This window comes from Macaca thibetana, chromosome 1, assembly GCF_024542745.1.
Source record: "Macaca thibetana thibetana isolate TM-01 chromosome 1, ASM2454274v1, whole genome shotgun sequence".
Taxonomy (NCBI): Eukaryota; Metazoa; Chordata; class Mammalia; order Primates; family Cercopithecidae; genus Macaca; species Macaca thibetana.
Genome location: NC_065578.1, coordinates 29,879,202 through 29,902,873, shown reverse-complemented (window position 1 = coordinate 29,902,873; position 23,672 = coordinate 29,879,202). Strand labels below are relative to the sequence as shown.

Here is a 23,672-nt window from a genome sequence, read left to right as displayed (position 1 = left end):
TACAAGACATTCATTAGAAAAGATTGCCAATACAGCTTTCTGATAAGATCATACTATGGAACTGCATAAAAATTTTCAAAACTGTAATGGGAAACTGATGGGTTCATAAAACTGCTAATCCAACATCAAGGAAAACAAAAATTAATTATGTGAGACTAACTGATGAAAACAATTATAACTTTTAAGAGTTTTTCTTTGAAGCATTACTGGTTCTAAGAAGTGTTTTATTTTCTAAATTTAAGAAGCCTTTTTTTCTCTTCCCTTAAGCTGTCTACAACTAATAGCAATTTGATAAAACATATCTTTGTAGGCTGGGAGCAGTGGCTCACGCCTGTAATCCCAGCACTTTGGGAGGCTGAGGCGGGCGGATCACGAGGTCAGGAAATCGAGACCATCCTGGCTAACACAGTGAAACCCCGTCTCTACTAAAAATACAAAAAAAAAGAAAAAAAAATTAGCCAGGCGTGGTGGTAGGCACCCACCTACTCGGGAGGCTACTCGGGAGGCTGACGCAGAAGAATGGCGTGAACCCGGGAGGTGGAGCTTGCAGTGAGCCGAGATTGCACCACTGCACTCCAGCCTGGGCGACAGAGTGAGACTCCGTCTCAAAAAAAAAAAAAAAAAAGTATATATATATATGTGTGTGTGTGTGTGTGTGTGTGTGTATTTTGTTTACAAAGATACATATATATCTTTGTAAACAAAAATGAAACATTTATCTTTCTCTCCCTACCTGATTACTTCAGAATTTGGAAACTCTTATTCAATATTTTTATTTGCAATATGAGTATTAGCATAGGTTCAATAACAATCGGTTCTCAGAACATAATTGGGCAAGTTCTTAGTTTCAATAACAATCGGTTCTCAGAACATAATTGGGCAAGTTCTTAGTTTTAATAACAATCGGTTCTCAGAACATAATTGGGCAAGTTCTTAGTTTGGCTTCTTCAGGAAGTTTTAAAAGACTTATTCTGAGATTTCTCATTATCAGACAGTTTTTAAAAACTAAGGTTGATTGATACAAAGTCACAGAAGCCCCTGGATATTACCAGAGCGCTGATTAAAGTGTCATATTTTAAAATATACATAGAAATTATGTTATATTTCTGTAAACAATCAGGTCAAATTTAATGGAAATTAGACTTATTTTGAAAAAAAACAACTGATTATTTTTGGTAAAAACAGGAGTGATGATAAAAAAAAAAGAATTGTATTTCAGTTAAAAACTATAGTGCACCCATTATCAAATTCTAATTCTGTTCATTTTCTTTGAAGTTTTGTTATCTATCTGTAAACTGAATTACATTCTGAAACTTTCCAGTTTCACTAAAAACTAAAACTACTCCTTTCCTAAGCCCTATAAGCTGAAACTCAATGACTTTAAGTTTTAGAACTATCACTACAAAAAATCATGTACAGATAACTTTCATGCCTGCTACTATACGAGTCATGTGGAGAGCTTACTGGAACACCGCCTGATGCCATAGCCGGAAACAGTCAATGCCATCTTCATACCATTGTCTAAACATGCTTCCAACTCACATCTAGACCTCTTAGTTAACTGCCCTTCAGACTCAAAAACTAAAATCATAATTTGCTCCGGATGTTAACCTTTGTTTTTCTTTCGTTTTCATAGAACAAAACCTTGAATTCCCTTCAAGGGATACAATCTGAAATGAACAATTTGCCTCAAGAGTACTCCAAAATAGTTCTTGATACCTTCACAGCTTAATAAGGAGGAACTTGTGCTTTTATTGATTAAGAAATGTTTGGGCCGGGCGCGGTGGCACACGCCTGAAATTCCAGTACTTTGGGAGACTGAGGCGGGCGGATCACCTGAGATCAGGAGTTTGACACCAGCCTGGCCAACATGGTGAAACCCCGTCGCTACTAAAAATCACAAAAGTTAGCCGGGCGTGGTGGTGCGCGTCTGTAATCCCAGCTACTTGGGAGGCTGAAGCAGGAGAATCACTTGAACCTGGGAGGTGGAGGTTGCAGGGAGCCGAGATCATGCCACTGCACTGCAGCCTGGGTAACAGAGTGAGACTATCTAAAAAAAAAATTGTTTTTTTGTTAATAAGAAATTGTTGCCCAAAATTTAAAGGCTCTTTTTTTGAGACAGGGTCTTACCCTGTCACCCAGACTGGAATGCATGCAGTGGTGCGATCATGGCTCACTGCAGCCTGGAACACCGGAGCTCAAGCAATCCTGCTGCCTCAGCCTCCTGAGTAGCTGGGACCACAGGTGTGAGCCACCACACCTGGCTAACAAAGGCTCTTAAGAAACAAATATAAGTCTTAGCAGATAAGTGCTACTTCCTTCATCGACATGGTTTAGTTGGTGAAATCTTGGCACCTGGGAATCTTTGATCCAGGGCATTTTTCAGTCTTTGGCTATTATTTTCCTTACAGTTACTGTATTCACCCGCTTTGTGCATTGTATCCTTTCAAGGATTTTCAATGACACCGTTTCACCCTATAATCCCAGCACTTTGGGAGACCAAGACAGGAGGAGCGCTTGAAGCCAGGAGTTCTCGACCAGCCTGGGCAACAAAGCAAGACCTTGTTTTAATTTTAATTTAAAAATTAATTTAAAAATTAGTTAAAAATTTAAAAAATTAAAACTAAAAAAATTAATTAAAAATTAATTTTAAAAAATCTATTTTAATTAGCCCAGTACAGTGGCATGTGCCTGTAGTCCCACCTACTAAGGAGGCTGAGGTGGGAGGATCGCTTGAGCCAAGGAATTCGAGGCTGCAGTGAACTATGATGGTGCCACAGCACTCCAGCCTGGGTGACCGAGCAAGACCCTGTCTCTAAAAAATGCATAAATAAATGCTTTCCAGCAGCCACTTGCATATCGAATGATTGCCATCAGGATTTAACAACCTGGAGAACTCAGCAAGCCCACACTTGAGCCTATAGTGACTATGCAATTTTGGATACCAATGACCACAAGACCACACGTCCTAACGGAGCTGTTGATGATAGCATTAACAAGACTCTGTTCCAGTGACTATGTTAACAGTGGTAACTGAGAATAATGCCGTACTCTGATCATACTCTCAGCTTGCTTTTGAAACTGCCCCTATAAACTTTATAAATTAATCAGGGAAGAAGAGAGGGGGAAAAAATGAAAATAAACCGAGCTTGTAGCACGTTCAACCTTCACCATGAGGTCAGCTCACTCCCTGACCTGCCTCCTCACAGCTGTTTTTTGCAGCCTGTTGACCCAGAATCACGAGACCCTGTTACAGGACAATAGTTCCCCTTAGCTGTTCTACAGATAACAACTTGAACATTAGGAAGCCTTGAGTTCTCTCTTTGAGCTATTCCTTCACGTCCTGCATACTAAGGAAACTGCTGACTCAGCTGGTTTGAAGGACCTGACTAGTTTGAAGAGCTGACTCACCAAAAAATGCGGTTTCCATGTCCTGATGATTTCATCCCCCTTACCCAAAACCATCAATGATCCAAATTTCTTAGTCCCTCACCCTCAACAATCCCCTTAGAAATCCTAGCCCAGAACTCCTCGGAGGGATGGATTTGAGGATCTCCTCACTGGGCACCCTGCCATCAGTAAACTCTTTCTGCTTCTGCACACCCTGCTGTCTCCATGTCATGGGGTCTGTTACTGTGCAGTGGGCACAGGAACCATAGTACTGTAATACTTTATTTATTTTTCAAGCTGAAGTTCTGCTGAGGCCGGGCGTGGTGGCTCCCACCTGTAATCTCAGCACTTTGGGAGGCCGAGGCGGGTGGATCACCTGAAGTCAGGAGTTCGAGACCAGCCTGACCAAGACGGTGAAACCCCCATCTCTACTAAAAATACAAAAATTAGCCTGGCACAGTGGTGGGCACCTGTAATCCCAGCTACTCCGGAGGCTGAGGCAGGAGAATTGCTTGAACCCGGGAGGTGGAGGTTGTGGTGAGCTGAGATGGCACCACTGCACTCTAGCCTGGGTGACAGAGTGAGACTCTGTCTCAAAAAAAAAAAAAAAAGAAAAAAAAGAAAAAGAAAAGATAGAGCCTCGTCTGTTGCCCAGGCTGGAGTGCAATGGTGTGATCTCGGCTCACTGTAACCTCTGCCTCCCAGGTTAAAGTGATTCTCCTGTCTCAGCTTTCTGAGTAGGATTACAGGTGTGCACCACCACACCCGGCTAATTTTTGTATTTTTAGTAGAGACAAGGTTTCGTCATGTTGACCAGGCTGGTCTGGAACTCCTGACCTCAGATGATCCACTCGCCTCAGCCTCCCGAAGTGTTGGGATTACAGGTGTGAGCCACTGTGCCCAGCCCTATAACACTTTAACTTGTTAAATTAAAATGGAGACCAGGCCTGAAGAATACCAGGGTAGACAAAACCAGTTAGGCCTCATACATGACCTCAACCTTGCTTGATTTGCAAACATAAGCAAAACTTGAGTTATTTCTTGTAAATGCCTCTAGTCAAGAAAACAGAACTTCAGCTCAACCAATCAGAAGTAGTCCAGAAATTTTTATGTAACTGGGGACTTTCTAATGGCATAGACCAAATAAACAACTACATAATTGCAACCAATCAAATAATTTATTTTACTTCTGCGTTTATCCCTTAAATACTTGTCTCTGACGATTTGTCACTGGAACATTAAACCTCTTCTGGTTTGGTGTTTCCCAATTCATGTATTGCTTTTCACTCAAAGAAGTACTTTAAACTTATCTGTGGGATCTAACAATCAAAACAATGAAACTCAGGAAGATAGAGAACAGAGGGATGGTTACCAGATGCTGGGAAGGCTAGCAAGGGGTTAGAGGAGAGGTGGGGAGGACAGTTAATGGGTACAACAAAAAAGAAAGGATGATAAGACCTAGTATTTGATAGTACAAAAGGGTGACTATAGTCAATAATAACCTTTTCTCTTTTTTTTTTGAGACAGAGTCTCTCTTTGTCACCCAGGCTGGAGTGCAGTGGCCCGATCTTGGCTCACTGCAGCCTCTGCCTCCCGGGTTCAAGCAATTATCTGCCTCAGCCTCCCGAGTAGCTGGGACTACAGGCACCCGCCACCACACCTGGCTAATTTTTGCATTTTTAGTACAGACAGGGTTTCACCATCTTGGCCAAGCTGATCTTGAACTCCTGACCTTGTGATCCACCCACCTCGGCCTCCCAAAGTGCTGGGATTACAGGCGTGAACCACCACGCCTGGCCTATTTTTTTTTTTTTTTTTTTTTTGAGGCAGAGTTTCATTCTGTTGCCCAGGTGGGAGTGCAGTGGCATGATCTTGGCTCACTGCAACGTCCGCCTCCCAGGTTCAAGCTATTCTCCTGCCTCAGCCCCCCGAGTAGCTGGGATTACAGGCACCCACCACTACCTCCGGCTACTTTTTGTATTTTTAGTAGAGACGGAGTTTCACCATGTTGGCCAGACTGGTCTTGAACTCCTGGGTTCAAGTGATCCGCCCACCTTGGCCTCCCAAAGTGCTGGGATTACAGACGTGAGCCACCGTACTCAGCCTAGCCAACAATAATTTAATTGGCCAGGCGCGGTGGCTCACACCTGTAAGCCCAGCACTTTGGGAGGCTGAGGCGGGTGGATCACCAGGTCAGGAGATCGAGACCAGCCTGGCTAAAACAGTGAAACCCCATCTCTACTAAAAATACAAAAAAAAAAAAAAAATATATATATATATATATATACATATAAGCTGGGTGTGGTGGTGGGCACCTGTAGTCCCAGCTACTCAGGAGACGGAGGTAGGAGAATGGCGTGAACCCAGGAGGCGGAGCTTGCAGTGAGCTGAGATCGTGCCACTGCACTCCAGCCTGGGTGACAGAGCGAGACTCCGTCTCAAAAAACAAACAAATAAATAAATAAATAAATAATCATAATTTAATCATACATTTAAAAGTAACTTAAAGTGTGTAATTGGATTACGCTTCCTGGTGTTCCCAGATCCCGGCGTGGGAACATGTTCTTGTCCAGCAGGGCTGGACCAACGACTCTCAGGGGCCAAAGCCAACCTGTTCCAGGGTCCTGGCAGCCACCCGCCCCCTCCCTGTGGAACCTCAGACTCTCTCAGTTCCCGTGGGGGGTGGGTGGGGTATCCCTACCCTCCCACCTCAGGCCTGGGGTGAACCAGACAAAAAATGACTTAAAAATAGTGGCCTAGGGGCTTGATGTGGTGGCTCACGCCTGTAATCCCAGCATTTTGGGAGGCCAAGGCAGGTGGATCATGAGGTCAGGAGATCGAGACCATCCTGGCTAACACAGTGAAACCCCATCTGTACTAAAAACACAAAAAAATTAGCCGACGTGGCGGCGGACGCCTGTAATCCCAGCTACCCGGGAGGCTGAGGCTGGAGAATGGTGTGAACCCTGGAGGCAGAGTTTGCAGTGAGCCGAGATTGCACCCCTGCACTCCAGCCTGTGCGACAGAGCAAGACTCTGTCTCAGAAAAAAAAAAAAAAAGGCCTAGGGTTGGTGTGGTGGCCCACTATAGTTCCAGCTACTCCAGAGGCTGAGGCCGGAGGATCTCTTGAGCCCAGGAGATAGAGGCTGCCGTGAGCTGTGATTGTGCCACTGCACTTCAGCCTGGACAACAGACTGAAAACAACTGTCTCTAAAAACAGCAACAACAAAAACACAGGGTCTGCTGCATGTGACTGTGGGCCTTGCCCTGTGCTGGGTGCTGTCCTGTGTTGCTTTTGTTTACCTCCCTCCAGCCTTGTGAGCTGTCACTCACCCTAACTCGCATGGGAGGAAACTAGCCCTGGCCACTGGCCTGGAAGTGGCAGACCCAGAATTTGAGCCCCGAGTGTCCCAGGCCTCTCTTTGGAGCCAGTGCTGCCAGGGCAGATGCTCTTCCCCTCCACCATGGCCAGCGGCAGGAATGCCTGCAGAGAATTCAGTGTGGCTACCCACAACTGATCCCTTTACAGACGAGGAGACTGAGGCCCAGGGTGGGAGAAGCACCTGCTCAGGGGCACACAGGAGGTGAGCTCAGCACTAGGGCGTCCCCTGGTGCAGTTGCTTACCTATTGCCTGCCTCCCACCCTTTGTGGGAGCTCTCTCCATGTCCACATCTGTGCCCAGCCCTTGCTGGGGCTTGATAACTCTAGGTTGAAGTTTGAATGTGGGTTCAACCGTCTCGAAAATCCAAAAAACCACACACACACACAAACATGATGTACTGCATATCTCAATGACAGCTGTGCTCAGAGAGGGGGACCCAGTGGTCAGTGTCCACAGCCCTGGGAAAGGGGGATCTCCCCCCACAGGCCCCGGTCACTCTCCCCCGCCCACATCCTAGAGGCAGCTGAGCTGCTCTAGCCTCAGAATGAGGTGAGAAAGAAAATGTATTTTTAGGGAGGCTTATTTTTGATTCCAGGAAAATGATTCCAAATGAGCAGTTTATTCCCAGGCACGGGGGTGTGTCCCTGGAATGGCTTCTGGGGCAGTGCCCTCCTCCCATCCTCCTCTTTCTCTCTCCTCCCCTCCTCTCTCCTCATCCAGCTTCCCCACCCCTGCGCAGAGAAGAGGGCCTGTGTGTGAGCACAGCTCCCGGGCCTGGGCTGTACCAAAGGTCATTTCCTAGTCCTGTGACCTTCGATGGCCAGAGTGGGATGGCCTGTGGGTTTGAATGAAGATCTTGATTGGGGAGGGGGCTTATCCTAAGAGCTCTGTATAAACAGAGCAGCTGGTCCAGGAGAAGGGAGTGCAAGAGAGAAAGGCCCCAGGACAAGGAGTGAAGCGAGCTGGGTTCTAGTCCCAACTCTGCCACAGGTTTATTATGTGACCTGGGGTCAGTCACATTCCCTTTTCAGGCCTCAGTTTTCTCCTCTGTGAAATGGTCAGTTAAAGTAGGCCCTGCCTGCTCTTTCCATTCTAGATCACAGGGAACAAGCCTCCAGAATGCTTTCAGCCTTGTCCACACACGAGGTCAGGATGAAGCCTCAAGCTGGAGCTTAGGGCCTTGGAGGCTCTCCTCCTGGGTGGGGCTCAGCCCCTGTAGGACCACTTTAGAGCACCCAATTCTCCGAGGCCTGCCTGACATGGCCCAGGGGAGATGTTGCCACTGCCACCATGAAGCCTTCCTAGATTCCCTCAGAGAGGAGGTAGCCCTTCCCTGCCCAGGCTCCCTCTGTTTTTTCCTTTGTTTTTGTGGGACGAGATCTTGCTCTGTCGCCCAGGGTGGAGTGCAGTAGCACGATCTCGGCTCACTGCAACCTCTGCCTCCCAGGTTCAAGTGGTCCTCCTGCCTCAGCCTCCTGAGTAGCTGAGACCACAGGTGCCCACCACCACAACCGGCTCGTTTTTTTAAAATTTATTTTTTGTAGAGATGGGGTTTTGCCATGTTGCCTAGGCTGGTCTTGAACCCCTGAGCTCAAGTGATCCACCCTCCTCAGCCTCCCAAAGTGCTGGGATTACAGGAGTGAGCCAATGCCTAACCCAGTCCACCTCTGACTTTGCTGGACTCAGGCGATGGTATCTGGCGGGGTGGCGGGCCGCCATTCAGAGGCACATTTGCGGTAAAATGAATGAAGCTGATGCTTCAGGGCCCTTCATTTGCACAGCCGCTTTCCAAAGCTTTCTTCCTAAATGTGTCCTCAAAATCCCTGCAAACCGTGTAAGCTTCAGACCCCACAGAGGTGGCACCGACTTTGTTTCCACCCCTACCCTGCTTGGGGTCCCAGAGCTCTCCTCTCCCCTCAAGCAGATCCCTTCCCTGACTGCCCATCTGGGGCTCCTTCAGCCACAGGCCCTGCTGAGTCTACACAGCCCCTTCCCTCCTACAAGGCCAGCCCAGGACTTGCTCTGTGACCTACAGGCCACTGAGCTCAAACAAAATCTGATTACTTCCCCTCCTTGCATGCCAGCCCTGAGGGACCTCTCAGGAACACTTTGGGACCCACAGTTTGCAAACCCTCAACTCACAGACCTAGGCGAGGCCTGAGTTCAAATCCTAACCTGTGTCTAGCAGCTGTGTGTCCTGGGGTGTCACCTAGCCTCTCATCCTACAAGGACTTTCCCAGCACACAGAGAGGTCACGGAAGGCTGACCGAGCCTGGCTGTGTACTAAGGGCAGGGGCATGGCTCTGTGAGACCCTCACACAGGCCAGGTCCCTTGGGCGGGCAGGAGGCTCCCCACGATGGAGGCCCCCTGTTGGGGGGAGGCCAAGGCTTCTCACCGGTCACCCTGGCCCCGCCACAGCCCTTGCAGATCCTTCCCCAGTGAGATTTCTACTCACTGGGGCACCAGATGGCCTCCAAGTCTCCCCAGGTTCCCCTAGGAGGACTCTGGGGTCCTCCCGATCTGGAGCCCTCTTGTCAGAGCCCCGTTTCGATTCCTCGGCTTTGGGGGTCACTGACCTCCAGGACTGCTGTCACTTGGATTTTCTCAGAAGCAAGCCTGGGCTGTGGCCTCCATCCTGACTCTTGGGCAAGACCGGAAGTTGTGATGGGAGATGGTTGGGGTGGGGAGGGAGGAGGATGGAGACTTGTTTTGCAAGCCCTGTGATTGCCTCGAGCTGAGACAGCACTTGTGTTTGAGAGGTCTGGTAAGGATCACAAAGTCCCCTCTGCCTACGGAGGCAGCTCAGCACAAGGTGAAAAGCCAGGGCTCTATCATCACATCAGAGCCAGGGCTCTGTCATCACATGGTTCAAATCCTGGCTGCCCTCCTCCTGGCTGTGTGACCTGGGACAAGTTACTGAACTCCCGCGAGCCCTAGATTCCCCAATTGTAAAATGGGACGAAGTAGAGAGCAAGCATACGGATGGGGCTCACTGTGCTCCAGACTCCAGGGCTGGCAGCTCATTTGGTCCTCACAGTAGCAGCCCTGGGAGGCGAGTTTGCTTGTTGGGCCCAAATCACAGGCCTGTGGGGAGGAGTAAATGAGGGTGTGTTTGGTTCAGAACAGTGCCTGACAGGTAGTAAAGCCTCCATCAATCTTGGCTCTTAGGATGCCACGGGACTGTTGAAGTCCAGAGAGCCGGTTGGCTTAACCAATCCCCTGGGGGACACGTAGAGTCAGGTAACAGCTACTGAGCACCTACTGTGTGCCAGGCTTGGGCGTGCCACTCTGAATAAGGCATCTCAGGTTCACCTGAGTGGAGCTCAGAGATGTGGCCGAGGCCTCCCCAACCCTCAGATGCTTGGTTAGAGCTAGGAGGCCCTGTCAAGGACAGAGAAGGCTCTGACTGGGGTGGGGGTGAGATGGAAAGGTTGAGATGCAGCCACTAGGCATGCCTTGCGGGGTTCCCCAAGGGCCAGACTGCATCTGAGTATGTCTGCATGTTGGCGTGTGACTATGTGAATCCCCTCGGTGACTCTAATTCATTCATCAAACGCCTCCCAATACACCTCTGGGCCTGGCATTGCAGTGTAACTGTTGGCTTGGGTCAGGATCTCAGTTCTCACTGCCAGTCGTGCTGCCTCGGCATGTCTCCTATCTTCTCTGTGCATTTGTTTTTCATCTGGAAATGGGGCTAATGTGAGTGTGCATTTGAGAGAGCAGTGCCTGGCCCATAATCAGCTCCATTTGCGCTCTTCTACAGCTATTGTTCATTTGGGATACTGAATGCTCCCACTTTGGAGCAAGACAGACAGTAGGGACTGAAAGCAGGGTGAGGAGTGCAGGATGAGTGTGATCAGGATGCCGACAGGACAGGACCAGGCCTGATCACCCAGAGGACATCAGGAAGACTTCCCAGAGGAGGCAGTGTGTATTCTAAAGGCCAGAGGGGACTGTGAGTGTTGTGCCAGGAGGAGGCAGCAGCAGGTGCCTGTGGGTAAGGTTATGGTGCTGTGAAGGGAGACCCTGAGTATGTGGGGATGTGGCTCAATGCACAAGGAGGCCTGGGCAAGGGTGACTGTGTGGATGCCCTGTGTGCTTGAGGGCAGGCAAATGTGTGCATCTGTGAACCCCAGGGAAACCTGGGACAGGAGGGGTGGGGAAGCAAGACGAAAAGGACCTTCAGGGGCCCAGAACTGTCTTAGTTCTGGCTGTGACCAGTGTCTTTGAAGAGCAGCAGGTGGCGCTCCTGGCCTGTCCAGACCAAAGATTCTCCACTGCCCTGCCCCACCCCCACCTCTTCCCCGGGGTGTCAGCGAAGTAGGGTTGCTGCTTCCAGAAGTCTCAGAGCTGGCAGGAACCTCTGAAGATGGGCCATGCTCACTGCTCACCTTACTCATGGAAACCATCCTAATGGTCTCCCTGCTAGATAGTTCTCCGAGCCTTGAATACCTCTCAAGACAGGGTACTCACTGCCTCTTAGAATTGCCACTGCTGTCTGTGACCAGCTGACATCTGGCTCCTCATAATCCCCACCCTAACCCTGCCGGCCCTTTGGGAGCACCTCAGGATTGGTCTGTTCCTGGGATCTGCTCAGTCCCTCTGAAAGACGATGTTATCCCTGCATCTGAGTCCTTTCCTTTATAAGCTTCATCCCACCCACCTTCGTTGAACTCCATTACAATGGCAGGGAAGAGCTCATGTAATCCTCACAACCTGGCACCTGGCCTGGCACACAGCAGGCACTCAATTTATACTTGCTAAATGAATGAATGAATGAACTCTCTGTGGTCATTATCTCTATATCACAGTTGGGAAATTGAGGCTCAGAGAGGTTAAGTCACACATCCAACACAACGCAGCTCATAACTGGCAGAACTGGGATTTGAACCCAGGTACTTGGCCAACCCAGAGCCAGAGCTCAATTCCAAGCTGTGCTACCTCAACAGAAACCAACTTCTCACCTTCTGCTCCCCATCAGATTCTCCCTGCCCATCTCCCCAACGTGCCAGTCAAATTTGGATCGAGCATTGATGTCATGCCAAATATTTGAGAATTCCAAAAGATTTGAGAATTGAATTTTCAGAGGCTGGGACCTCAGAATTCCTAGTTGGAAAATCTCCCTGTCTTCCCTCTCCAGGATCCCTGTCAGAGGGTGGTGAGCTGGCCTTCCATACCCTTTAGGGACTGGGCTCTCCATCCTTCCCGGGGAGCCCCTTCTAATTCATCTCTACTTCATGTTGAGTTGACCTTTGTCCTCTGGTCCTCCTCCCAAGGGCCCTGCAGGACAAGTCCAGTTGTCACCAACATCAAAAACCCATGGCTGGTCCCCCAGAGTCTCTTCCTCTAGGCCTGCCCCTCCATTCATTCTGGTTTTGGTTCCCCTTTTCTTGAGGGAATTGTTCCAGTTTCAACTCAGTTTCATTCCTATTTTCTAATGGCAGGCCGTAAGCTAGGTGCTGGGACACAGGGGCCAGAGAGGAGAGTAGCTGAAGGTAGAGACGTCCAGCCAGCTGTCATCAGCAAATAACCTCTTCTCGCTGGCTCTCAGCTTCCCCAACTAAGAAGTGGAGACATTGACAGCACCGACCTTATGGGGTTCCTGAGAAATGATATAAAACATGAAAGTGCTGGGCACCTGGCATGTGGTCAGGGTTCAAGAAATGTTTCACTCTCCCCCATCTTGCCCCCAAACACTTGGATGGCGGTAAGCCCCAGTAAATGGGAAACACATTCACTGATTCAACAAATTTGGATTGAGCATGGATGTCATGCCGAGCCCTGTGCTGGTGTTGGGGACATAGCAGTGAACAAGACAGACACAAACCCCTGCTCCCGCTGGAGCTCACACGCCGTTGGAGACTTGGAGAAGTAAGTACAGAGTAGGGTATGCCGCTGGGGATGAAGGTGAAGAGGGAAAAGGCACCGTGACCACACAGGGTGGAAAGACCACCAGCACTAGAGACTGCCACTCAGAGATGTACTTTTCTCACCACCCTGCACAGGAGGGGGTGGTCCCATTCAACCATGGGGGATCTGAGACTTAGAGAACTGGGGGCCTTGCTGGAGGCGCACAGCTGGTGTGGAAGCAGCTGCGCTCAGGTCTGCATGGCTTTTCCTCTGCAGATCCACAGTGACAGGGCCTTGAAGTGACCACCCCTATGGTCCCCTGGGGAGACCGAGGCCCAGAGAGGGCCGGGCCCTGGTCTGAGGTCACACAGCCCCTGGGTGTCCTGGAGGCATGAAAGCCCGTGGTCTTGAACGACCTCTGGCCCACTGGGTGGACTGGCTGAGTGTGTGAGGGTGACGATGGGAGTCCAGGAAGAGACACGTGCGTGGAACCCCATAGGGGGAGGCTGTAGATGAAAACGCCTATGCGACCCTCCGCTCGGCGACTCCAGGGAGCCAGGCCCGGGCCCTGGCATCCCAAGCGAGACCCTTCCCTTCTACCTAGCACGGCGGCCGCGGAGGTGCGTCCGGCGGGCTCCGCGCCCTCCAGCCCCCGGCTCGGCGAGGCCGGCCGCTCGCCCAGGTGTCCGGGTGCCCACTCGGCAGCGTGGTACTCCTTCTGGGTGGGGGCGGGGGCCGGGCCTGGGGCCAGAGGGTGCGGAGCCCGCGGGGGGCGCACTGGGCCCGCCCCGCCCCGGCCCCTCCTCCCGCTCCGCCCGCGCTGGGGGCGGCCCGGCGGCGGCGGCGGCGGCGCACGCTTCCTGCGGGCGCGGCTGCTGTGGGCGCGGAGCTGCGAGGCGGAGCCGGGCGGCCGAGCCGGGAGCCCGCGAGCCTAGAGCGCGTCGGTCCAGCCGCCGGGCCGCGCCGCCGCCAAGCAGCCGCCCCGCGCGCCGCGCCTCGGGAACAAAGGCGCCCGTCCGCCGCCCGCCGCCCGCGCCCGCGCCGCCGCCATGAAGCCGGGGCCGCCGCACCGCGCCGGGGCCGCCCGCCCACGGGGCCGGCGCCGGGACCGGGGCCGCGGCCGGGCCCGGGGCCCGCGGGCTGCTCCTGCCACCGCTGCTGCTGCTGCTCCTGGCGGGGCGCGCCGCGGGGGTGAGTGACATGCGCACGGATCCCCGCCACAGCTCCCCGGGGCCGTCCCCCGCGCGGGGTGCCGGTCCCCGCCCGCGACCCCCGCCCCGGGACCCCGCTCCCTCCCCCCGGGCTGCCTTCCCCCGGGCCGCGGTCCCTGCCGCCCCTCGCCCCTTCCCCGAGCGCCCCTCTCCGCACCCTGCCCCCGCCGGAATCTCCCCCTAGCTGGCATCCGCGGGGAGATGCCGCCCCCGCCGCCGGTCATCTGCGGGGGGCGCATCTCTCCTTCCTTTTGGGACCCCTCCCCAGAGGGAATCCCGGGTGGGACCCCGATCGCGGATCCTCAGCCCTGCTCCCCCACCTCCCAGTGGCTTCGGGAACTGTCTCCCCGGGGACGGAGCGGGGACCCCTGCGCTGGCCTGGGAGGCGCGGGAAGGGCCCGGCGGCGGGCTGGGGGTCGCCGTCCAGGCTGGGTGTGTCTTAGGGTGGGAGTGAGGCTGGCTTTTGCCTCGTGGGTGTGCCCAGACCGTGGCCACTTTTTGGGAATCGGGTCGGTTCCCCCTCCGAGGGGAGGGTGTACATTTGGTTCTTCCCAGGGTCGCGGCAGCCGGCCAGGGCAGTGGGCCCGGGAGGGGGAGGTGAAGGTGGAGGGTGACTTGGTGAAGGTGACCTGAGGGGGGAGTGAGGGTGACCCTGTGTGTGGGCGTGTGTGGCCACCTCAGTGAGGGGTGCAGGGACCTGTGGGGCGTGTGCAGGTGAAGGATGTGTCTGCCACATGGGTGGATGCCAGTGTGCCCTCCCGTCCGTGGTCGTGGGAGGGTGACCCATTGTGCATGATGTGTGCCTGTGCCCAGCTGGGCCACTGTTGGCCATGGCCGTGTGTGCCTGCAGTGGGTGAGGGTGTGTGTACGAAAGACCTCTGTGGTGGGCGTGTGCTCGGACCCGTGAGTGTGTGTGAACACACATACCAGCGTGTGCATGCAGGTGCATGGGGGACCCTGGGCATGGGACAAGGACCCTGAAGGGGACCAAGCATGTGCAGGTGGAGGTGAGAGTATATATGAGGTGACCTTTGAGTATCCCTTTGAGTGACCGCAGCAACCATGCTTGGTCCCAGCTCTGTCAGGGAGGGCAGAGGAAGGAAGGACCTCATCCCCCTTTGAGGGACTCAGGTCTTAAGTGAGTTCTTGTTGGATAAGTGTCCAGATCCCGGCCCAGGCGGGCTGAGGATTTCTAGGTCCAGCCTCCAGGGTTGGTTCCAGGAGCTATGCTGTCCTGCATCCCCCAGACTGAAAAGGACCCAGGCCTCTCAAGCAACCCTGGGTGTCCAGCCAGCCTCTGCAAGTCCCTTCCCTCTTCCAGCCTCAGTGGGCCAGTCAGTAAGACAGGAGGAGGACAGGCAGGGGCTCCAAGCTTGCTTCTCTGATGGACAGGCCCCTCCTCAGTCTTCCCCAGCTAGGGGGCTGTCAGCTGGAGGGAGGGAAAGTGTTGAGTGTTGACCAGTGTGAAGTGCCTGCTGGCCAGGATGTCTCATTCCCAGCTCTTCCGGAAGTGGGGTGGGAGGAAGGGGTCCCTGGGAGGGATAGAGACTCAGCACATCCTAGAAGCTGGGGTTGCCTTCTCAGCCAAATTTCTGAAAGACCATCCTTAAAATCAAAGATCTGGGAATCACAGGACGCTGGACTCCAATCCTGCTACCCCCACCGATTCATGGCATGGTTTGGGCAGGGCATCTTACTTCTCTGACCCTTGGTTGTCTCTCTGTGAAATGGGGCTAATGACACCTTCCTCAGATGGCAAAAATTCAATGAGATGACTGACGAGTATCCCGAGAAGGAGCTCAGGATTCACGTGGTGTGCACATGAATGAAAGGGGCTCAGGACAGAAAGCTTTAGATTTGGAGGCCAGGTGGAGCGCTGGGCAGGCCACTTTCCTTGCTGAATAAGGCTAACAATTCACACTTCACGAGGTGGTGGAAGGACTTAATGAGAGCATTTAATAACCTCATGCACAGTAGGGCCTCGCAAGGCAGGTGCCCTGAATCTGAGAGGTGTGGCTGAGACCCAGGTGGTAGATGAAACAGACCCCCGAGAGTCTGGGCCCAGAGGCTGAGATGGTGGGCGGGGCCTGGGCCAGGGCAGGGATTGGGGTTCCTGACCAGGTGGTGGGAAGTAGAATGTCCTCTAGGCCTCACATCTTCCCAGGGGTCAGGCTGTCAAGGAGGGGCATCATCCCTCTGGTCCTCACCTGGCTTGGGAGGAAAAGGGTTAATGGGTGGTACCTGGTTGACAGGGTTCCACACCAGGTGGGGAGGGCAGTGCCTGCAGCAGGAGGGACTGAGGTTAGATCAGAAGACGGGAAGCTCCAGGAGTGGCCTTGGTAGATGAGCGGTGGCTGGCTCAGGGCAGGGAAGGGCAGGGACATGATGACCTTTGGGTTGCCTGCCTGCATGCGTGTGTGTGTGTGTGTGTGCGTGTGTGTGTGTGTGTGTGTTTGCATGTCTTCGTGTCTTTCAGGATGGGGATGGCAGGGATAGCAGGCCTCATTCACACTGCAGATGGTGAATTGTGGTGTGTGTGTGTGTGTGTGTGTGTGTGTGTGTGTGTGTGTGTATGTGTCTCCTGGCATCTCCTTTGAGGAGTCCCTCTTCTGACAGACCACGTGACCAGGACTCTGAGGGACATTTGCCTTTAAGGCCACCTCAGCTACTGTACTTAAGTCACCACTCAAAGTTTTGGAGTGTGAGGATCCTGAAAATGTTAGCTTTTGAAACATGTTCTTTTAAAAGTCCAGGACTGGAAGGGATCTTAGGTGTTAGTCTTGTTTGAATACTCCCAGTGATGGAAGACCACTACCTTGTGGCTGTGTGACCTTGTGAAAGTTACCTAACCTCTCTGTGCCTTAGTTTCCACCTCTTTAAGATGGAGAGAATGCGAGAATGGAAGGGCTTAATTTGGAAAGCTTTTAGCCCAGTGGCTGGTACCTACTAAGTGCTCAAAAATGTGGATTTCTTGTTGTTTTACAAAGTTGCTGTACTGTGGTTGGGAAGGTGGGAAGGGTGGGAGGTGTATGTGTGTGTGTGTGTGTGTGTGTGTGTGTGTGTGAGAGAGAGAGAGAGAGAGAGAGAGAGAGAGACAGAGAGACAGAGAGAGTGTGGGGGTGGGGGCGGGGGCGGGGGCGGGGGCAGGGGAATTAGTAGGGAATTCTTTTGAAGTCTCAGCCCCAGGCCTGGTGGTTTCCATTCCCTCCTCACCCCGTTTCAGGCATCCCTGCTCTTCTCCCCTCCAGGCTCCCCTGGGTGACTGTGAGCCTTCCGTTACCAGGATGAGATTGTCTTCACCAAAAAAATGGAAAGTTGGGGGCCCTGGGCTGTTCTGGGCCAGGCTCTTGGGTGAACCATCTCCCCTTCCAGCATGTGGGGGACAGGCACAGGGACACCACAGATGTATGCTGCCTGTTAGCTCCCAAGGTACCAGGGGCTCTGGGGACAGACATCTGCTGTGTGATTTCCAGTAAGGGATTTCTTTCTGTCTCAAAGTCCTTGTCTGTAAAATGGGGACAGTAATGGTGTCAGCCTCACAGGGATGTTGTGATTTGGAAATGAGCTGCTTGAGTAGACTGAACACACCTGCCACATAGTGAGCTCTCAGGACATGGGACCTTTCTGGGAGGGAGCATGGATGGGGTCAGGGAAGCCTTCCTGGAGGAGGAGGGTTTTGAGCTAAGCAATGAAAGTGGTCATCACATGACACTAGGAGGCTATAGCCTGCCCTGACCCTCAGCTTTCTTACGTGTCAACAGGGGGCAAATACTTGGCTTTTAGAATCATTACTGGGGGATGTGACACTATCCTCATGGCAGAGGTGGGATTTGAACCTGAAGCCTCCTCCTCTCTGGGCAGGAGTGAGCACAATGCCTCCAGCGGTGAGTTCAGTGTGTTGGGGGTTGGTGCGAGGTGAGCTGTGCTGGAGAAAAAAGTAAAAGAAAGCAACAAACAAAAAATGAAAAAATGGCCTTTTGAAACCCATTGGCTCCTCCCACCTCATATAAGGGGACATAGGGTCCCTGAGGGGTCCGGGGCAGCAGGAGTGGTGGCAGTGGCGGGGAGAGCAAGGAGGGGCTCATCCCAAGAAGGAGAGAGAGGTCACGTTTACCGAGAGTCCCACCCACCAAGCACTTTACATGTATTGACTTATTTCATCCTTATGATAATCTTTTGGTGTAGGAGTTATTAGAATCCCATTTTGTTTTATTTTATTTTATTTTGAGACAGAGTCTCCCTCTGTCGCCAAGGCTGGAGTGTGGTGGCATGATCTTGGCTCACTGCAATCTCTGCCTCCTGAGTTCAAGCGATTCTCTTGCCTCAGTCTCCCAAGTAGTTGGGATTACAGGCACCTGCCACCACGCCTGCCTAATTTTTGTATTTTTAGTAGAGATGAGGTTTCACCATGTTGCCCAGGCTGATCTCAAACACTTGACCTCAGGTGATCTGCCCACCTCAGCCCCCCCAAAGTGCTGGGATTATAGTCATGAGCCACAGTGCCCGGCCAGAACCCCCATTTTTACAGATGAGAAAACTGAGGCACAGAGAGGCTCAGTGACTTGCTAAGAGTCACACAGCCAGAAGTGGCAGAGCTAGTTTGAGCCAGAGCCTGACAGGCTAATGGACCTGGGCTGCAGTCCTAAATTTACCCTCTTGCTGTGTGATCTTCGGCAAACTACTTTACCTCTCTGGGGCCTCCCTACCCCCTGGATTATGTCTGCATTAGCTACTGTTTAGTAAATGCCTCCTCTTGTGACGGCGGGGAGCGGGGGGTGCTGGGAGGGGGGTTGGTCCCGTACCTTTTCTCACTTAATTCTGCCATAGCCCTGGAGGTCGGTGATGCTGTCTCACCATGTGGGAGGGATTGGCCAGCGCTCTTCCTCCTCTACTGCCTCGCAAGGCTCTGTAGTCCATAAAAGCAGCTACTCTGAGGGCTACTGGGGGTGTGTGGGATGGGGAGAGAGAGAGCTTTATAAACTGCGAAGGGCTGTCAGCAAGATTGTGTGTGCATGCATATGTGTGTGTGTGTATGTGTGTTTGTGCGTGTGCCTGCACATGTGTGTGCAGAAGGGGTTGATGTCTGGGTCATGTGATCAGGGCACAGGAGAGGGCAAATATTTGGAATCTCAGGATGAGAGGAGTCTAAAAAGCCACAATAAGCCCTGATATGTGCCAGATGCCCCCAGTGTTGGCTGAGTCTGCAGAGGTGACCAGCCTGCCTTTAACCCCCTCTGGCCCTTAGAAAGTGTGCGGAAGCCAAATCCATGTTCCTCCTGCCCCATCTCTGAGCACTGGCCCCGTTGCAGCCAAGATTCTCTCTGGCCTAATAGTGATTGAGGCTTAGAGATGGGGTGTGTCTTGGTGGGGGTCCCCCAGCTGTCAGGAGCGATGTCAGTGCTTTCTTCATAGACCTTGAGCTTCCTGGGCAGGCTCGTGGCTGCCGTGTTTTCTCACTGAACCCCCAGGGACCACTCTGTGCTTGGCACAGGCTTTAGTGAATGATTCAGAGGAGTGAATGAATGAATGAGGGAATAAAGGAATGAAGCAAGTCAGGACTGTGAGCTATAGAGCTCAGGCGGGAGCTTGCATCTTTTCCTGTGTAGGTTGGTTGGGGACAGTGAGGCTGGCAGAGTCCTGCTGCATGCAAGGCGTGTGCCCGTGGGCTGGGAGGCACCAGGGGACTGCATTGGGTGGGCCTTCGGTCTGAGGTCTGAGTGCCAAGGCACTGCCACCACCACATCTGGGCAGGACCAAGGGACTGTGACTCTGGGCTCCAGCCCAGCTGCTTGGATCCCTGTGATTTTGTGTCTCGAGGGACAGGGTGGCCAGAGCCAGGAGCTGCCCAGGCCCCAAGGCCCTTGCTCCCATCATCCCCCCCAAACCCCTGTCCCAGCAGGGAGCAGGGTCTGGGCTGGTCCTGGACTTCCTGACCCATCTCACTGGCCCCTCCAGGCCTCTGTCCTAACATCACATCCTGGGAACATCAGGCTGGCTCTTGGTAAATATTTGTTGACGGCACCCCCCACACCCTCACTCCCCTTGGCTCCCAGCCTCCCTAGATTCCAGGAGGCCCGGTAGCCTTCACTTCCGGCCCCCCTCCCACCATGGCCAGAGGGGCAGCCACTCCCCTCCCCCACTGGCCAAGCCCAGTCTCAGCGCCAAACAGGAAGCTGTGATTACAGGGGGAGCCTGAGCAGCCATGGCTGAGGGCCCAGCAGTGGGGGTGGCGGTGGCCCCGACAAATGATCTGGCCCTTTTTTTACCTGGCTGCTGTGGGTGGAGGGCAGGGAACGCCTATGCTGGCCTTTTATACCAGGTGGAGAGGGTTCTACAACCCCTATTACCCCAGCTGGCTGAGGCCTGCCTTCTCCCCACCCCTGGCCTTGGTGCTGTGTCTGTTTTGTGGTGTCCCAAGCCTGAGGGGGCAGCTTGAAGTCATCGAAGGAGCAGGGATCCTGGAGCCAGCTGGTTCAGGGTTGAATCCCTGGCTTTGTCACATTCCTGCTATGTGACCTTGTTGAGTTCACCTAACCTCTCTGAACCCACAGTCTCTTCTTTAAAATGGAGCCTCAGGGTTGTTTGAGAATTGGTAATATAAAATAATAAAGTAAATAAAGTACTAAAGTAAATAAGGAGCAGGCTGCAAATCTTGCTTCTGCAAATCTTGTTTTTTTCCATTCACCTGCCTTGGTTTTTGTTCTTTTCCTGTCCTTCTCTGGGTCTTACTGAAGAACTACTGCTTGGAGGTGAGGAGCAGTGATTTCTTTTGGAGAGAGTGGGAACTAAGTTTGAATGATCATGGATGGCCTGAAGGAGAACCCTGGGGGTGGGGGTACCCTTAGAAGGAGACCATGGGCTGGACTCCCAGTTGGAGCCAGCAGGACTTAAGTCAGATTAGAGGAAGCACATTCTAGGGTCCATGGTGCTGAGTTTCTGGGGGGCTGGTTCTCCAGAGCTGTTGGGCAGCCTGCAGTCCATCCTGCATGATGCCTCTTCAGGCCCTTCCAGTCCTGGAACTCCAGAGAGGCCTTGTTATTTGCAGCTTGAGCTCAGGACATGGTGAGACTGGGTGCTTTCCATTTTCCTCCCAGCCAGGGAGCATCTCGGCTGTGTTCTGTCTGTCACATGGGCCCTGGCCCAGAGTGGGTGACTGTTGATGTTTACACAGGACCTCAGGGGTGGAGAGTCCTAGAGAGATGGCCAGCCCTACAGCCTGACATCCCACAGCTGGTGGCCCAGCCACAGCCCGGAGCCTTGCCCATGGATTGGGGCTGGCTCTCCAGCCTTAGATGGTCCCACTGAGCCTCCCACCACTCTTGGGGGGCTGGTGAGATTCCCCTTATTTAGAGGAAGGCTCAGAGATGTTAGGACACCTGCCAAAGCACACACAGCCAGGAGCTGGTGGAGCCTGGTGTTCATTTGCCCCTTCTCCTACCCTGGAGCCCCATCTGATCTTGTCATCACATGCCCTACAGAGCCAGGGTTTTCTGGCGGTGGGGCTGGGACTGGGGATAACACTGACTCGGGCCTTCATCCTTCTTCTGGGTGGGCCATGGGCTTCTACGCTGCTGTCTGGTGCTGCTTCACCCTGGGGTTAGCCTTGGCCCAGGCGCCCCTAGAGATTCCTGTAACCCCTGCACTGCCAGCTAGGACCCCCCACCATCCATCCTGCCCTCCCCCATCCATGCCCGCCAGCCCAGACTTTAATGAGGGTAATTTAGAATCAATCACCAGCGGGATCTGGGAAATCTAATTGCAGCAAACTGATTGCCAATTCGATTGCGGGCACCAGGGGGCTGCAGGCGGCTCATTAGACCTGTGCCCCTCCCTGGGCTGGGGCTTGGGGGGGCTCCGTGGGTTATGCAGGGCCTGAGTAGGCAAGGCTCCTGGAGAGCTGGGGGGAGGTGGACTGTTGTTTTGGGAGCAGGGGAAGGGTATTTTTGCCGGACAGAAGCCATACACTATTCCCTGTCCAGGCCCACAGTTGCAGTGTAGGTGCCTGTGTCAGTCTTTACCCTCTGTCATCCACCCCTTACTCACTGCCCCCCTCCTCAAGGCCTGGCTGCCATTGTAGGGGGCGGGTGTCTGCAGCTGCATCTTACCTGGTTCCTGACTTCAAGATGCTCCCTGTGTCAGGGAGACAGACACAAACACAGATGATGGCGAGGATGAAGATGACAAAGACAATGGCCAATACTTACCACTGCACGCCATGTGCTAGGTGTGGTTCTAAGTGCTTAACATGCTTTATCTCAGTGGGTCCTCAGCATGGCCCTGTGAGGCAGGCATGGTTATCCCATTTTACAGATGGGGACACAGAGGCCCTGAGAGGTTGAGCAGTGTGCCCACAGTGAGGCAGTTAGCAGGACTCTGAGCCTGGAGCCTGGGTGCTTACAGAGATGCTCGTTCAAGGGTGTGGGGAAAAGAAAGAGCGATCAGATTGTTACTGTGTCTGTGTAGAAAAGGAAGACGTAAGAAACTCCATTTTGATCTCTCTTTCTTTTCCCCACACAAGGGCATCAGGCAGACGTGTGGGCTCCTGCATGGGCGCCAGTGTTGATTGACTGCGTTGCTCACTCAGCAGACATTTACTAAGCACCTGCTGTATATGAAGCCCTGTTCAGGGGGTTGTCAGTGTTCAGTTGTGTCATGTGTGTTCTGTGTCTTGTCTGGCCATGTCTTGCTTCAGGCAGGTTTATTGGCGGCAGGTGCATGTGCTTTTGTGTGGTCTCGAGGAGGGAGCTGAAGAGAAGCAGGGAGGAAGCCCTACCCCTCCTCCCTGACAGGCCGAGCCCCAGCTCTGCCATTAGTAGTGGGTGGATTTTGGCCGGGCAAGGTAGCTCACGCCTGTAATCCCAGCACTTTGGGAGGCCGAGGCAGGTGGATCATGAGGTCAGGAGTTCAAGACCAGCCTGGCCAAGATGTTGAAACCCCATCTCTACTAAAAATACAAAAATTAACCAGGCGGTGGCAGGTGCCTGTAATCCCAGCTTCTTAGGAGGCTGAGGCAGAGAATTGCTTGAACCTGGGAGGCGGAGCATGCAGTGAGCTGAGATTGTGCCACTGCACTCTAGCCTAGGCGACAGAGCACGACTCTGTCTCAAAACAAAACAAACAAACAGAAAAACAAAAACGAAGAAGTGGGTGGATTTGGCTGACTCTTGACTCAGCCTTAGTCTTCTCTTCTGTCAAATGGAGCCAGTGATCCCTGACCCGTTCGGTGGCAGTGAGGAGTGGCGGGAGGTGCAGCTGGTTAAAAGGAACCTGCTGCTGGGTGATGACTTTTAATTATTATACATTCCCCAAGGTGGTTATGTCTCAGAAATGAATCTGCCACTAGCTTGTCAAGTGGTAGTGGGCAGCGTTTTCCCTCTCTGGGCCTCCACTTCTACATCTGTTAAATGGGAAGAGTGAATGCGGTGACCCAGGGGCCCTTGCAGTCTTCAGATTTGAGGAACTATCAGAAAGACTTGAGGCCAGAGAGGACAGGGCCTGACCTAGGTTGGCCCGGTGGGGAAGGGCAGGCAGGATGGCTGGCCTGGGTGGGGAGGGGAGGCCTGCTTCCTTCACGTGGCTTGTCTGTGGTTCCTCTAGGGCCAGGGTAGGAGGCATCTCTTTCCTTGCCCATCACGCTGGGCACCACCTCCCTCCCTGAACCCTGGAACATGATCATCAGTTCCAGGCTAGCTGGGGGCTGGGCAGGGAGTCCAGTACCTGGATCTTTATCGCCACTGTGCTACTGTTTACTCATGACCCCTCTGTGTCTGGTCTCAGCCGAGCACTAGGGACCCCCAGGGGGCTCAGCTTGGTCCCTGACATTAGGAAGCTCTCAAT

The 23,672-nt window shown here is 53.1% G+C and overlaps 2 protein-coding genes across 11 annotated transcripts in view; one reads left to right on the top strand and one right to left on the bottom strand.

Moving 5' to 3' along the window:
- Positions 1-23,672, bottom strand: part of ZCCHC17 (zinc finger CCHC-type containing 17) — a 1,254,002-nt gene that overhangs the window by 449,763 nt on the left and 780,567 nt on the right. The gene's annotated exons all lie outside the window — the stretch shown is intronic.
- SDC3 (syndecan 3) overlaps positions 13,773-23,672 on the top strand; it is a 38,935-nt gene continuing 29,035 nt past the window's right edge. The window contains exon 1 of the mRNA XM_050795614.1: positions 13,773-13,815. The gene's annotated coding sequence lies outside the window, so the exon portion shown is untranslated. The remainder of the gene's footprint in view (positions 13,816-23,672) is intronic.